Source organism: Aplidium turbinatum, chromosome 4 (genome assembly GCF_918807975.1).
Source record: "Aplidium turbinatum chromosome 4, kaAplTurb1.1, whole genome shotgun sequence".
NCBI lineage: Eukaryota > Metazoa > Chordata > Ascidiacea > Aplousobranchia > Polyclinidae > Aplidium > Aplidium turbinatum.
This window is the reverse complement of record NC_137475.1, coordinates 17,750,898-17,766,935: the sequence shown is the minus strand read 5'-3', so window position 1 is coordinate 17,766,935 and position 16,038 is coordinate 17,750,898.

Here is a 16,038-nt window from a genome sequence, read left to right as displayed (position 1 = left end):
ACTCTCTACGCCATGTTGGTTGGCAGTGTTGTACGCGTCATTGAAATAATTTGACGGCGTCAGCGTCAGCGCGAATTGCCTAAAAACTTTACGGCGTAAAGGACTGCGTAAGCTCTTAAAGAAATTGACGGCGTCAGCGTCAGCGCTAATTTCTAGCGCTATTTTTTGCCAGCGTCTCATAAAACGGAAATATTTCAACCAAGTTCAGCCTAACAATAGCTATAAATAAAGAGCAGGTATTATGTTTTGAGACTGTATTGTAATTAGCTGCTCAGCCTATTAGTTATTTCCTTGCAGAAAAACAAGCATTTTAAAACGTTTGTCTGACAATCTGCTGCGTTTGGAACGCATATTCAGGGGCGCCGGAGCGATTTTTGACTGGATGGGCAGGAGTATGAAAAAAGGACATTTTTGTTGCTGAAAGGCCAATCTTTTTTGTAAGTTTTAAGATAAGATATAGCGATAATGCTCATCTATCAGCTCATTGTCGAGTAATGATACAAGTGTCCGCTATACAAAGAACAATGGCACGGAAGGGCATCATGCTATCTTATAATAATGTAATATAACTTACTGTGATGGAGAATTTTGTGTCGTGAATATTCAGTCTCTGATTTGGCGCGAGACGGCGCTTACATTTGGCAGAATTTTAAGTTGTTTGACAGTGAATTTTGAGTTGGCAGAACTGAATAATTGGTAGAATCCGACCAGCCTTTGAAAATGTTGGTAAAGTTTCGGTTTATTACAGAAAAAATGACGTTATTTTTTTGATTCGGCATGAGAATTAATTTTACTGCTGGCCATTAGCAGCTTTGACTGTTGTTACAGCAATGCTGTATTCATTTTCATCCGGGAGAATGGAAGGGCTGACTGGCGAGTGGCGAAAGCGAAATTGCACTTGTATCGAATATCGGAAATTATAGGGTAGTTATGATCTTGGTTTAGTACCGTACCATAATTTTTGAAGCTTTTATTGGTGTCTAAGTTATAAATTAAAGTGGGAAAAATTGAATGTCAGTGGAGAAACTTACTGAATGTAAACTGGTCTTCCTTGTATGATTAAAAAGGGAAATGATAGATTCTTGTATTTTTTGTACCAAGGTGTACGAGTTTAGAAATGCTGCAGGGGAGTATAAATTTAGAAAAGTTGCTCAATTGGCACTAACAATGTAGCCTATATATACCAATCAGCAATGCATTACGGTAGTTGAGCGAGCCTTTTCGAGAGTTTCTGCAATCAAAACCAAACTACGAAATCGTATCGGACTTCAACTTTTGTCAGCGATTGTGAGGATCAGAACTTTGCTGCAACAATTGAAAAAATGCTGTTTGATCCCCGGTCATCAATGCGGAAGCATGACAGCTCTATATATGAAAATGAAGCTTCAGCAGTTGATGATAGAATTTTATTGGGTGTTGGTTCTTGGTAGTTCATCTGAGTTGAAGGGCTTATGCTATGCATTAGCATCTACTATGGAACCATTTGTATCTTGAATTTGAAAATAGGAATTTGTATGAAGTCTGTATAGCATTGGCTCGTCTAAGTTTTTTTCTATTGAACAATGCTTGATTCAATATTGAACATTGTACTTATTGTATGTTGTATTAATGTATGTATTTTGTATCTACACAATCAGCATGATGGACAAAGATGTTGCTTTGTCCATGACTCTTGGGGGCACGCCCAAAAACCCCCTAGAAAGCCTGCGCCTTCGTTGCTCAACCGTCGACGTCGCGACGGCAAATTGGGCTACTTTTAAGTTGCTTTGGCGCATTTTTGGGCTCTTTTTTAAAAAAAAATCTGGCAACTGTTTCTATTAACTTTAGTGAAAACGTAACGCCAAAGTGTTAAAAAGTACATTTTAGGATTTCAAACCATAAATATTATTAACACAATTTTAAGAGGGCCTTTTTTACTAGAATTTGGGCGGGGGCCCCACATGGACTTGATGCGGCACTGGTTAGCAGGTTTTTAAGTCACTGCAAACGTGCAAAGGAACAGTTGCAATCTTGTGACAACACGCCCCATGCTTTGTGACAACACGCCCGTGCAGGGGCTTGTTGTCACAATTTTTTTTTTAGAAAAATTTGATTTTCTTGAAATCCTTTTGCGGTTAAAAAATTTAACTAGTGGCAAAAGGAAGTGTAAGTGGACAGTGTACGAATGATATAACCAAATCACTTGCATTGTATATAGCAAAAGCACAAATCGAAAAACCCCAAACCTGTGACAACACACCCCGGTTTGCCTTACACATTGACCGGAAGTTGGTTGAGTTGTGCTTATTTTTCTTTAAGAGGTTCAAAATACACACCTTTCCCCTTCAATGTTTAGATTTAGACCTGGAGGGTGAAAATTGATTGCTCGTGGGGAGGGGCATAATGCAGCAAAAGCAGGTTTGAGAAACAACGGGCAAAAGCCCGGGTGTTTTTGGTTGTTTTTGTTTTTTAAAAACTATTTGAAAAAGATAGTTTCACGCTTATTTCACTTCAAAATGAGTTGGAGCAGGAGTCGGACTTAATACTTTCTGAGCAGGAGCGGAGCCGGAGTCAACAAAAGTGACTTCGTTCACCTCTGCTAGGCATGTAGGCCTAGTGAATGCAAAGGTTTGAAGAAAGGATATTGGTCAGATGATTAATTTTACTATGTTTTAACAAGATGTTATGTTTGATCCTTGGTAGACAGCTTGACTTGTTGTACCAGATACATGTAAGACTCAGTAACGACGGATTTAACATTTTTTACACATACAAAAATAGAAAAAAAAACTACTAAATCCAACGTTTTCAACACCACAGAGTGTCCTCATCAGGAATAATTATAGGCTACAGCTAAGAGAAATAAATTTGAAAATTTTACATTAAAGCTGTAGCCTACAAGCGACACCTATCAACAGCACCATCATCAACTGACAGTGGTGCCGAAGTAGGGGGGATGGGGGATATATTCCCCCCAATAATTTGGAAAAAAATATTTGCTATGAAGTTGTACTTCGATTTAGTTGTTTGCAAGCATCTCCAATTGCTGTTGTAGGCAGTGTTGACGTGTTGTACGTTGACGCTGAGGCTAGCGCCGTCAGTTTATGTTTTAGTTGACAGAAGTGATAGCGCCGTTAACTATTTTGCCGATTTTAAGCGTCACGCGCTATGCGTCATTTTTCGTTTGCATGGAAAATCTCGTTTCACAATGAGAGTTAAATTTTGTTTGACGTTTTGACTTTCAGACTGATAGCAATGAACAATCTTTTTCTGTGGCAGCTGTTCTTCTATCCAATTATGCAGTTTCAAGTTTGTTTATCGTATCCTAGGTTAATTTGAGTCGAGAAAAGACAAAATCGTCTTTCGCAGTTCGAAACAGTCTCAAAAACCAAACACGTTAGAAGTCGAATACTTCCGTTTTGTGAGACCCTGGCTAAAATAGCGCTAGAAATTAACGCTGACGCCGTCAATTTATTTCATTGACGCGTACAACACTGGTTGTAGGTATTTAAAGTCTGAAACAGTATACTTTGAATAAGTTTGAAGTTTAGACTGTATCGAAATAATCAGTGAGTCAGAGATACATGAATGTGAAGGAAAAGAGAAAGCCTTGGATTGCAGCAAGGCAGCGATTGCCTTACACCCTTACTTGGCATCAGATAGCCGCATGCTTTATGTCTCGTTGATAAAGGACTTCTTTAGAAAAGTTACCCGCAACAAATGAATGGATTCTAAACTTTTAATTGACTGGAATCAGACAATCAGTTGTTTTACAACCACAAGCAAAAAATTGCTCTATTGCGCAGAAATATAACATGATGTTATGTTATGACGTCACAAAGGGTTTTCTTCTGGATATGCTTTACTAATTCAACATTCAAGTGCACGTTATTCTGTTTAAGATTGAGTTGCTTACCGTTTAGTTGGTTACGGTTTGAATCGATGCCAAAGCGTGTGAAAGAGGTGCTGAAGAATCGAGGTGGACACATAAAAGGGAATTCCGCAAGACTTAAAAATTTTTGGCTAGGTAGGTAGTAGGGACGGTACATTATGGGACGCGCAACTCCGTTGTTCCTTCAACATTAGAAGGGTCAATTGCCAATTTGACATTTTTTTACGCTTTTCCTGCAGGCTTGCTTTCAACTAAAAACCTTAAATTACTTTAAAACCAACTTAACTCTTCTTCTATAACCCATTAAAAGTAAAATATTTTGTAAATTAGAAAAAAAACGTAACCCTTCCAGTGTTGCGGATAAGCCAAAAGCGGATGAAGTTTCGCATCCCTATGATCTACAATCCCTAGTAGGTAGGCCTAAAATTTATTTCTGTATACGTTATAGGGTGGCTCTTAATTTTGAAAGTTGGAAATGTTTCGCTCTCACCCTCTGAGTTGGATCCAATCATTGAAAAAAAACACCATGCCAAATTTTAGGCCATTTTGATAATGTTTAGAGGTAGTCCACGCATAGGCTTACTCAAAGTTTAGGTCACAAGCAGGGCCATTCCATGTCAATTCACACAGTCAAGAAATTCAACCTCTCCGATTTCCCTGAAATTTTACACACCTTTTTACTATCCTATATGATGAACAACTGCAAATTTGAGGGAAATTTATTTAGAAACACGAGAGTCATGAAGCATTTAGTTTGGGGGGGTCTGCTAAGGGGGCACGATTTTTTATTTTTGGCTATGTTTGAGGCCCTATTACTGCTAAACTAAACTAGGTAACAACCCAATTCTTTTACAGGTGATAGTACTTCTGCCACATATTGAAAACATAACATCGTTCACACTGTCACACTAAAAGGTCAAAGGTCATAGACATCCAAAGTTGGCCATTCCCAGCTCTCGGCTACAATTTTCCAAAATTTTGAAACCTTGCCAATACCCCATTTTTAATTGGTTTTGGCTAAAATTTGGTAGAAATGTTATTTACAGGATTCTCTATGAACTGAGAAAATTTCAGTACCGGTACAAAATATTAAAGGGGTTGGGAGGTATTTAATGTGAAACATGGGGCAAAATGAAAAAAAGCAAAAAGTGGGGTCCTTTTAAAATCCAGGTTACCCATGACCCCAGTGAAAATTTGCACTGAAATGTTTTTTCAACATTTGGCAGAAGTACCATTACCTGTAAAAAATTTGGGTTGTTAAACTAATTTAGTTTATCAGTAAGTTAATAGGGCCTCAATCATGGACAAAAATAAAAAAATCGTGCCCCTCGGCAGACCCCCCCAAACTAAATGCTTCATAACTCTCGTGTTTCTCAATAAACTTCACTCAAGTTGTACAGGTGTTCATCATATAGGATAGTAAAAAGGTGTGTAAAATTTAAGGATAATCTAGGGGTTCAATTTCTTGACTGTGTGAATTGACACGGAATGGCCCAGCATCTATATGTATAAACTTACCAGTTACACGTACGCTGTAATGTGAGAAGGCTGCAACAGTGCTACCAGCACGGTGGTATTGTTTTCAGCCGCATATTTGCTGTTTGTCTTGGACTGAGAAAACTTTCACTAACTATTTATTTGATGTTTTGATTGTCTGAGGAGCTAGTAGCTCTTAGTTTCTTTGATGATGGTATTCCTTTGAAAACAAAGCAGTGCATGATTGCCAAACTTCAAGGTGAAGATGATGAAGAAGAGCCTGTAAAAAGACCTTTTTACCAACCGACGTCCCTAAAAGAGAAAAATCTTGAAGATTTTGTTACTCCAAAAACAATGAAATTTTTCACAAAGCTTCGATATCGTTGATTTCTCACGCACCTGCCGAACAAGTTTCATCTTGGGCTCATTATCTGAAACGAACCCAACTACAATAGCTCAATAATCTTGTTCAGCTTTTAGTTTGCTTTTTTTTCATTGCTCAATACAAAACTTACTTTTTTTTTGCTTTCACTGCCATCACAAAGGCAATCTAATGGACAATCCAATGGATGTTGGTTGAACCATCTATCCTGAGATAGCCTACAAATTTCTTCAATCACTTTGTCATATGCTTGATCACGAAGTGGACAGGCTAATAGTTTGTTTGACACAATATATGTATTCTTAGTTCCAGGTCTGGTTTCTTCTCAAACCCCATAAAATGAAATATCATCACCAACACAAAATGGGATCCGGTTCTGGAAAATATTTAGGCTAAATGAACATTATTATAGTTACTGCAGGGGATAAGACTCAAACACAATGTTATACAAAATAACAGATTTCAAATCTTTTTTTTATCATTGATAGTAAGAAAATTTTATGGTAACATAGCCTATACTGTAGGCCTACATAATACCTTGTAAAAGAATAGTGCCCGCTTTTCTTGAATGACATGAAATTTTTCTTTGCTTGTTTTAGTGATGTATTTTCCCATGTCCGTACATTTACTTTCTTGCTGCTTTTTCATATACTTTGTCTTTGATTATGTTTTTCTGATATTGCTCCTTTTAATGGAGTAATAGAAATTGGCCACTTTTGAAAAACAATTGGACTTGCAGTTGGACTAGATACTATGCTTGCTTCATCACTGATTTCTAATAGGCCTTCTTCACGCACTGCTTCTTCACTAACTTCACTAGCATTTTGAGGTTTGAAAACAAATTTTGATAAGTCTGTTCTCACTTCAAAAGTTGATGGTTGTGTTTCATTCTGATCCTGCTTTATCCTATTGTTACGGACAATCGTTCTCCAAATCAAACGTCACATAAAACCGTTATGGTCTACTTAACCTAGGTGGCGTCTTACGTCATGGAAGTTATTAAAAAATGAGCCGAGATTGCACAATTCCTTCGTCACACCTACAAAACATTGCATAATTTCTTTGAACACCTGTTATGTTTATCACTGTTACACCACAAAAGCTGGTTACATGCATTTGAAATATCTCAAGTCAGTTTCGTCATTTTAGAATTGTCGTTTTGAAAAGTTGGTCGAATATTAAAATTGTTTTGCTTGTGCTTACCAACTAGACGAAATTTCCGTCTTTTATCCTAGTAATTTGTATTGTGGTGACAAGTTTTAGTGGTGTATCGCGTAGCACTCCATTTTCGACAGCCTGTTGGCTATTTTTGGCTGAAATACAATTCTTGAAAGACGTTTTCAGAAGAGTATTTTTTCGGTGTTATCGCATACAGACGAAAGGATCCGGGAATTTTATGTTACAACTTTCCCAAGAAGATATTATGGTTTACAGCTGTGACCACCTGTATATCTGCAGCAAAGATGCCATCATCTTTTTATTACTACTATCTTTCATCATGAGCTCTCGGTCAATTGTTTTTTGGAAAATTGGAAGGCATTTCTTGCACCTTACTTTTGTAAATGAAATTTTCTCATACTTCAGCCAACCATCATTTCTTCGTCTTCCTCCTAGTTGACTAGGTTTCTTTTGTAATTCGTCGTCGTCGTGTGAGCTTCTGGGGTCGAGGGTCTATCCTTTTACCACCCTAGATTCACGATGTTCTTGGACTACACTGGAAGGCTACTAGAGAGCAGCCAGTCTTTTGTTTCATCATCCATGACACGCAGACCTTCAACTGTGTTAGGTGGCTATAAAACCTTTTTGTTGCCTTGGGGAAGCAGTAGCAAATGAGAAAAAGTAAGTTGAAAAACGCTAAATCAGATTGTTATTGAAAAATTAACAGTCTGACTAAAATCTTCGAAATCAAATTTTCTTTGTTTTTCAACATGTGAGGAAGTTAAAACCTATTGTGTCATCTGGGGAAAGAGCAAAGAAAGTGTAAAAATCTAATTTTTAGAAAAAATTATTTACGTTCGCCCAAAGTTAGAAAAACCTGGAAATTTCTGCAAAATGTGACAAATCAGGCCGTATCTTCAGGTAGCCATGGTCCGCCCAAGTAGCCGCAGAGATGTCTTGTACATCAGCTTCGTTGATCAGAAGTTGAGCGGCTGGCACGAATGGGTGTCTTAATTTCAGTCGACGGGGGTGCTCGTTTGGGAGAGCAGAGATCTTGTGGTGGAGAAGGTGGTTAGGCTCCAGTGCCCGTCGACCGACAGAGTGACTTCTTCGCGACGAAGCTCAGTGGGTTGGATGCCAGCGAGAATGGGGAGATTGTCCAATGGTGTGGGACGCAGGCATCCAGTCACTGTGCGCAGGGCGCTGTTTATGGCAGTGTCAATGTTATGGCAGTGAGCACTGCGGCACCAAACAGGTGCACAGTACTATGCTGAAGAGTAGACAAGGGCTAAGGCTGCTATACGCAAAGTGTCAGCCCTCGCCTCCCAGCTAGAGCCTGCCAAGCGCTTGAGTAGCGCAGCGCGGGATGCCAGTTTCTTGCGCAGTGACATCAAATGGTGGCGGTACGTGAGCAATCTGTCCAGTGTCACCCTAAGATATCTTGGTTCGGAGCAGAAAGACAGAGATTTTCCGTTGTTCTGGACGTGTAGCTCACAATCAGCTTCCCGACTGTGGAGGTGGAAAGCTGCTGCCACAGTTTTGGTTTCGCTGAGTTTCAGTCGCCAGTTCTGGAGATAAGTTGAAAGAGTTTTCATGTCCTGGCTCAAGGTGTCTTCTAGATTTTCCCACGACTTTGTGGAGTGGAGAATTGCCAGGTCCTCCGTTTTTTCAGGCGTTCAGTCTGCCTCGCCGTGAGCTACGGAAAAACCTAGAACATCACACAACTAAGGCGAAAGAGAAAATTAAATTGAGTCCTGTCTTTGTCATGAGTTACCAAGGAGTGTGGGGGGGACTTATATACCAGTCCCAGGTATACAAGTCCCCCCACCCTCCTTGGTAACTCATGACAAAGACAGGACTCAATGGACATGGCTCTTTCGCCTTAGTTGTGTGATGTTCTAGGCGTTACCGTGAGCTACCGGTGGTGAGGGTGGAGCTTCGATTCCTGACAAGTTCCATAATCATATGAACAATATGTCTGTCAGGAAGCAGGCGAAGCAGCTTGCAAGTAAGGCCGCGATGCCATACGGTGTTATAGGCAGCTGTGAGATCTAGAAAGACAGCGCAGGCCTTCTTTTTTGATTCAAAGCAATCCTCGATGTCTTGGGTTAAGAGTGTGACCTGATCTACGGTGGATTTTCCACGCCGAAATCCAGCTTGTTCTTTTGGAAGGAGCGGGTCGATGATTGGGTTGACACGGCATAGATCAGTCTTTCGAGGATCTTGAAAGGAACACAGAGGAGGGATATCGGACGATAACTCCTTGAGTCCTCTGGTGGCTCTTGAGGCTGAGGGATCGCAATTACTAAAGCTCTTCTCCAGAGTTTTGAGATTGTGAGGTGGTGCAGGCAAGAAGAGAGGAAGCGATGGCATCTGGAAAGCGATGGCATTAGCAGAAACGGGGCACTGACGAGGGGAGTTTGCTGAGCGCCCAGTGAGGTTGTTGATGATGCTCCATGCTTTGCGGCTTGAGTGTGAGAAGTGGATGGTTTGGACAGTTTCGTTCCATCGCTCAAGCTTCTTTGTGTCCAGCCGCTCAAGTAGTCTGGTGGTGGCGGCGGTGTTAGAAGCAGCACCACGTAGCGCCTAGACAGAGATGTACGTTTACGCCGCATACTTGCGGCGTAGACTTTTTGTTTACGCTAACGCTTTACGGCCACATTTTTTTGGATAGTTTACGCTTGAGGTTACGCCGTAAAGTTTTCGCGGTTTTTTAGCGCATAGCGTCAACGCATACTTTTTAATGTATTTGTTTTTTGCTACAACCAAGGCCAAGGCCAAGTCAGGGTTTTTCCCTGTTCCCAGCGGCCGGAGTGGAAACTGGCTGGTCCCTTTGGATTGAATAGGTGGACAAGATGGTTTGTAGAGGCCCAGTCAGCCATCAATTCTCCGTCGCTGCTTGTGTTGCTGTAGCCCCAGTCAATGTGCTGGCAGTTGAAATTGCCAGCGTAGAGATTGGGGAGAGGGGAACGTTGTAACCGGTGGTGGCAACATTCGCGAGGGTGGGGGCTTGTAGATGTTGACGACGTTGTAGTCTGAGATACAAATGCACACCCACTCAATCTCAGCATCAGTTGGAGATTGGTCGACAAAGCTCCACTCCAGGCTCTCATGCACAAACGTGGCAATGCCGTGCTTCTTGCTTAAGGTAGACCCGGCTAGCGTATAGTTGGGAATAGCTAGCCTATCTGCAGAGGTGCAGTGGGTCTCTTGGAGGAGGATGACGAGTGCCCGGTTGGTATGCGCAAACTGCTTAACAATTTGATTTTGCTTGTTGTGTAGCCTTCTATGTTGAGCTGCAGAATAATGGGGCGTCTAAACTTGTCCATTGCCCCTTGCAGCTGTGCCGTCCGGGTAGCGAATTTTTTTCCCACAAACTTTCTGTCTCATTTGCATATTTCTGTAAGTGTAGCCATTACTGGTTACCGCGCGGCGCGCGTAACTGTTAACTGTCACAGCAGCCGATACTCACCCTCCAGGTCCAAATCTAAACACTGAACTGGAAAAAAAACGTAGCCTGGAGAGTGGAGACACACCTAGTCTAGTCAAGTTTAAAAAAGCTGAGAAAAGAAATTGATTCTGGTCACTACTCTAAAAGTAAGATTTTCCGAATTGATTAAGAATTAACCCTAACCCTAAAAAATTAACCCTAACCCATTAGCCCTAACCTTACTTTTTATGTAAAGCTTATGTGCACTGTAAAAATTAATGTAAAGAAAAAAATTGACTTCGATGGGCGTCGAACCGATGTCCTCACGAATGTAAGGCAAAAGACGAAACCACTGAACCAAATGCGCCAACGAAAAACGTTTGCATTCACACGGTATAAATACAAACTCTATGCAAAGTAACAGAAAGTTCGTGGGAAAAAAAAATTCGCGTCCGGGTGGAGGCTCTTGGTTGACAAGTTTCGTTTGGCATCTGTTTGGGTGCAGATGTTACTCACAGGATGGGGCACGAGGTGCCACTTGTCGTCCATTTGGTAATTCAATTGCCCTGGACATTGTTATTTCATATTATGCTCCACTGGCCACCATAAATGTGCAATTTTAACAAACATACTGTTTAACACCAACTGTTTAAACAAACATAATTCTCTCTCAATCTCATACTGCAACATATTACAAATTTATAATTATTGTTATTACCGCAAACGTAGGCTACATTGTTTATGTCATGATTTCTAGAAGGTTTTTATTTTTGTTGATTTCAGCAATGGCTTGAAGTTTCGCATAGCCTATTTGAGTAGGCTACCAGGAACTGAAAGTTGAATGAGACTGTTAACCAGGCATTTAGTTAAATAACATTGTCGGTTGCGTAGCCGAGTGGTAACTGGTAAAAACGTCTGCGCGACGTTTGAAAGGACGTGGGTTCGACGACACTGCTCCAGAGCACACGGCTGTGTCTCGGCAAAGATGGTAATGGCAAGACAAACTAAGGAGAGCAGCTGACTCGAAGACTATATGTCACTTCGCTACTTCCTGTCGTATCGCATCTGTAATCGCAGTGTATGTTATCGCAATAGGCGCAAATTAAAGCATGATTATTATTAACATGATGCGTTCTACTGGTGCAAATTAAGCTAGGCTAAACTTCATACATCGTGTGATAGTTTAGCTTAATTTGCACCAGTAGAACGTATCATGTTATTTATCTACCAGGAGCTATTATGCCAACTACATTTTTACACAACGCGCACTTTTAAAGTTCATGTAAAAAAGGGGTAATTAAAGGGTTGTGTGCAAGAAAGCGCATTTGCTTTCAAAGAATTCACAAAACTGTTTTTTTTTTAAAATAGAATCAAGTGAGACAGTCGCAGTCGCAATTTATTTTGAAACAGTTTTTGAAAACATTTAACAGTTCTTGAAAAGGTATTTGAAACTAAAGAAGTATAGGCTATACCTTATTGGGGATAAATTTAGGCCTACCATATTTTCATCATTCAAAAAGGGGACATGTTTCGTCAGCACGCAAACTGCATAGGAACGTTCAAATATTATGTAACGCTTTTCTTCCGAATTTTTGACCCCCCTCTCCCATGTAACGCCAACATAACGTTTTTTTCAACCCCCCCATGTAACGCTTTTTCACTACGAATTCAGCACAAAAAACTACCATTCCGTACTCGAAAGCGTTACGTAAGGTTTTGCTTGAACCCCCTCCCAGTGGCGTAACCAGAAAAAAAAATTTGGGGGGGGGGGAGCAAATATTTGATGAATTGAAGAGAACGACAAAGTGTTTGATTTAAGACATCGCCACCTGATGTGCAGTGGCGTATCCTGGTGGGTTAAGCAAGGAAAGCAATAAAGCTGGCGGGGGGTTAGAGCGTGCCGAAGGCACGCGTATTCTAGGGGAGTCCGTGGCATGCTCCCCCAAAAATTTTTTGCAAAATTACACTGAAATAATGGATTATAGCGCTTTCTGGAAACACTTTCAGGGTAATATTTGTATGAAATTTATAGGCAGATAAACAGCTATTAACTTATTAAAGGTAGCTGTTACACACGAACGGGCAAAAACTGCGGCTAAAATTAGAGAACACAAAAAGCTCAGCTACACAAAAACCCAACAGAGTAAGCGATTCTGAAATTGCTTCCACAGATTAGTTAAAAGAAGCGTAAATCGCGTAAACTTTGCGCGATTTACGGATTGCAGAATTTATTGGTGTCTTTCTGTGTGTCTAAAACAAGTCCTGGGAGGTGTTAATAGCCAGATGTCTTGAAAAACGACATAAACCGGCTCGGTGGCTTAGTGGTTAGTGCGCCCGCCTCTGAAGCGGTAGGCATGGGTTCGATACCTTGTCGGGTCATACCAAAGACTTTTTAAAAATGGTACTGAATCTAATTTCTGCTTGGCACTGAGCAATGGAGTGGATTCGAGTAATAATGTACTCAATTGCGCCTCTATACGGCTGCATTGACAATGTCTGCTTTGTAAAGCGCTGTGGAGCAACACATTCTGCGATGGATACAGCGCTATATAAAAACTAACATTATTATTATTTATTATAAGCTTAAATTTATACAAATTATATTTTCAACAAAGGGTTTAACTTCGGAATCCAAACTTTGAAAATTGGGGCGAGTGTTCGCCCCCCTGGCTACGCCTATGCGCCCTCCCCCCCGATGTGACGCTAACGCAACGCTTTGCATAAACCCCCTCCTCGAAGGAGTTACATAATATTTGAACGTTCCCCATATGGATTTTTACGCTTGAAGATTTTTTACATCTTCTAAGATAATTATCCTACAGGTCTATACCATTTAAAACAGAACTAATTATTTATTTATCAAATTCAGCCCATACATATTTTGCTGCGCTCTCTACGTTTTTCAATAAGAAATGATCATCTAACGAGATTATAAAATTGCTTAACACGAAATATGATTAAAATTTTACACAGCTGTTGGTGCTAGAATCGGACTCAAATTGTATCTTCTTTTGCGCGTAGAGCTTGCATCATATAAAAAAAATCGTTCTACATTTGATTTATTAGCCATGGCCCATTATTGCAGACCTACAATTACGCGATTTTTAGCAGTTCCTTAAAAAGATCCACGGTTCTACAGTGTTTGAAGAAAAATTGCCATTTAGAAAAAAGAGATTAGGCTACTAAAGGCTTGTCAGTTTTAAAGCTTTGGTATAGATCGAACAGTTTAGCATCATCAATGCCAACATTTTTCTCTGCCAGATAGGCTACTTTACACACAGCTGAACGTTATAGGCCTAGGCTGCTATTCTTTGGTTTCAGGCAACAGCATCCAGTCAAAACATTTGGACTCTGCAAATGAAGTGGCCTATTAATCCAACCTCGGACAACCCCTTTATTAGGTAGGCTACACATCTTCATCAGATCGGGACGGATTTGACCCGTCTGGAACAGGAGTCTGACATTAAAAATCCATTTGATATGGTCATTGGCAGGGGCGCCGGAACGATTTTTAACTGGGGGGGGGGGCAAGATTACGAAAAAAGGGCACTTTTGTTTACTAAAAGGCCAATTGAAGGGCTTAGAGCAAAAACGAGATATGTCAAAAATCGCACTTTTGAGAAAATGAAGGTTAAAGTATATCGTTGTACCCTGCTCTTTTCTTGGCATTATACCAAATTTCATGGTTATGTGTCAGTTCCTAATGGTTGTTGAAGTGTGCCAGTACAGTTTATTGTTGTTTGAAAATAAGTTGCGTGTCTTTACTTTGCGCAAGAAATGACATACCACCTTTTTGCACAACAATTTATTCAAATGAAAGGAGATATGTCACACTCAAGATCGATCAGGATTTCAAGAACAAAGCAAAGAGACAATTTATTTCTTGCTTAAGCTGTTTTAAAAAAGTTCGTTTAAGTTGTTTGGATCTAGTACGGCCATCCTATTCTTCAAGTTTTTCTGCATCACGTTGTACGAGACGCTGGTAAAACCAGTGATATTGGCGAGGAACAAAAGGCATTTGCTTCTGGATATCTGCAAATTTTTTGCTGGAAGTTCCACGTGAATAGTTTTGGTGCAACCTAAGGGAATCAATGTTAAAATCAACAATTTTTCTTTTATGCTTAATATCTAAAGCTTTCCATTCTTCATCCTCAAAATCGTTTTTATAGCAAGTTGTGCCGAATTCCTTGATAAACATCACAGTAACTTTCTGAATGGAGAATTCTTCCTTACAGGTATTCTTGCTCCTTTTAAGTAGTCCCAGTTGTTCAGGCAGCAGTTTAAAGTCATAAAAACTGTTTGCCATGTCATAGACACGGATTTTGTTTTGTGTCCCGTATGGCAGTTCTATAACGCTCTGGCAAGTACATGTGCTGATGTTTTCTTAGCTGCTTCTCAATGAGACCAAAGTCTCTGTCGCAGTCTATATAGCTATGCCCAACAATCGGAAATTTATGAAAAACTTTTTCGAATCTCCTCGTTTGAACAAGAAAGTGCCAGAAAGCCATCATATAGAAGTATTTATTCTGACCTCCACAGGAATCCGACCAAGCTATTAGCGTGTCACCGTGTACCTCAGCTTTTAACATAAAAGCATAGCGAGATGAGATGATCTCGTTCGACCCTCTGCCTCCTTCTTCTCTACCCAAGAGTGCATGAATCCGTTTTTTTTCACATTACTCGAATCAACATTTTTTCGGATCAAATAAACTCCGAAGTTATACATCCAAAGTTGTCTCAAATAAAATGCAACAGATGTAGATATTTTTGGGAGAGGCATTGCTTGTTGTAGGTCAAAACTAGGGATAGTAGAAGTAGGGGATTGCCCACTTAAAAAGAAGGTGGACAACTGGAGGGTCATAGTGTTATGACAAAATTTGGTGCAACCAGCTTGAGGTCTACCGCGATATGTCGCATACCCAGGTGCAGCGTATGTGATCTGGCTGCGTGTGCACAAAGTGTGTATTGCCAAAATAAATCTATGAAAGATGATATCATGGTTTATGTAATGCTTATGTAATGGATATCATGCTTATGTAATGTGATATCATGCTTATGTAATGCTATACTAGTCATAATAATGCAGCAATAGATTTCACACTACAGTGGTAACAGTAGTTAACCTCACACTGCTGTAGCAAGGTTCTGTCGATGTTCTAGCATCTTAAACCTCGCGCAAAATATAGCATTTCATTTGATGAGAATGAATTTATGTAAAACCAAACAAAAGTTTTTGCAGTTCTGCCAATTTTTAAATTTCGCAGTGACCCTCCAGCTGTCCATATCGCAAGAAGAATCAATAAAGCGAGTCGTCCCGTTATTCCACTGTCCCGTCAAAACTTATAAAAACGATTCCGGATTGCTGAAAGATGAGCTGCTTGCAACACTTCATTAAGCACGAGATAGTGTTTCCAATAAAAAAACAAATCATTTCGAGAATGCTTTGCTTGGATAAGCTAGGGTTTGCAGGTTTTATGTTCAATTGTTGTAATCTGTTGCTTGCAGTAGGCCTAAGGATATATGTCAGACAATTTTTTTATCATTTCAGCGCAAAAAGGATGTATGTCAAACATATATCTTTTTTGCGCTGAAATGATAAAAAAATTATGTGACATATCACATATCCCCTTTTTCCTTCATTTCTCAAGATACACATAGGCTATGGCCTTTTTACACAAGACGCTCAGCAGGCTCATGAACTTCCTGACGTGCTTAACTCAA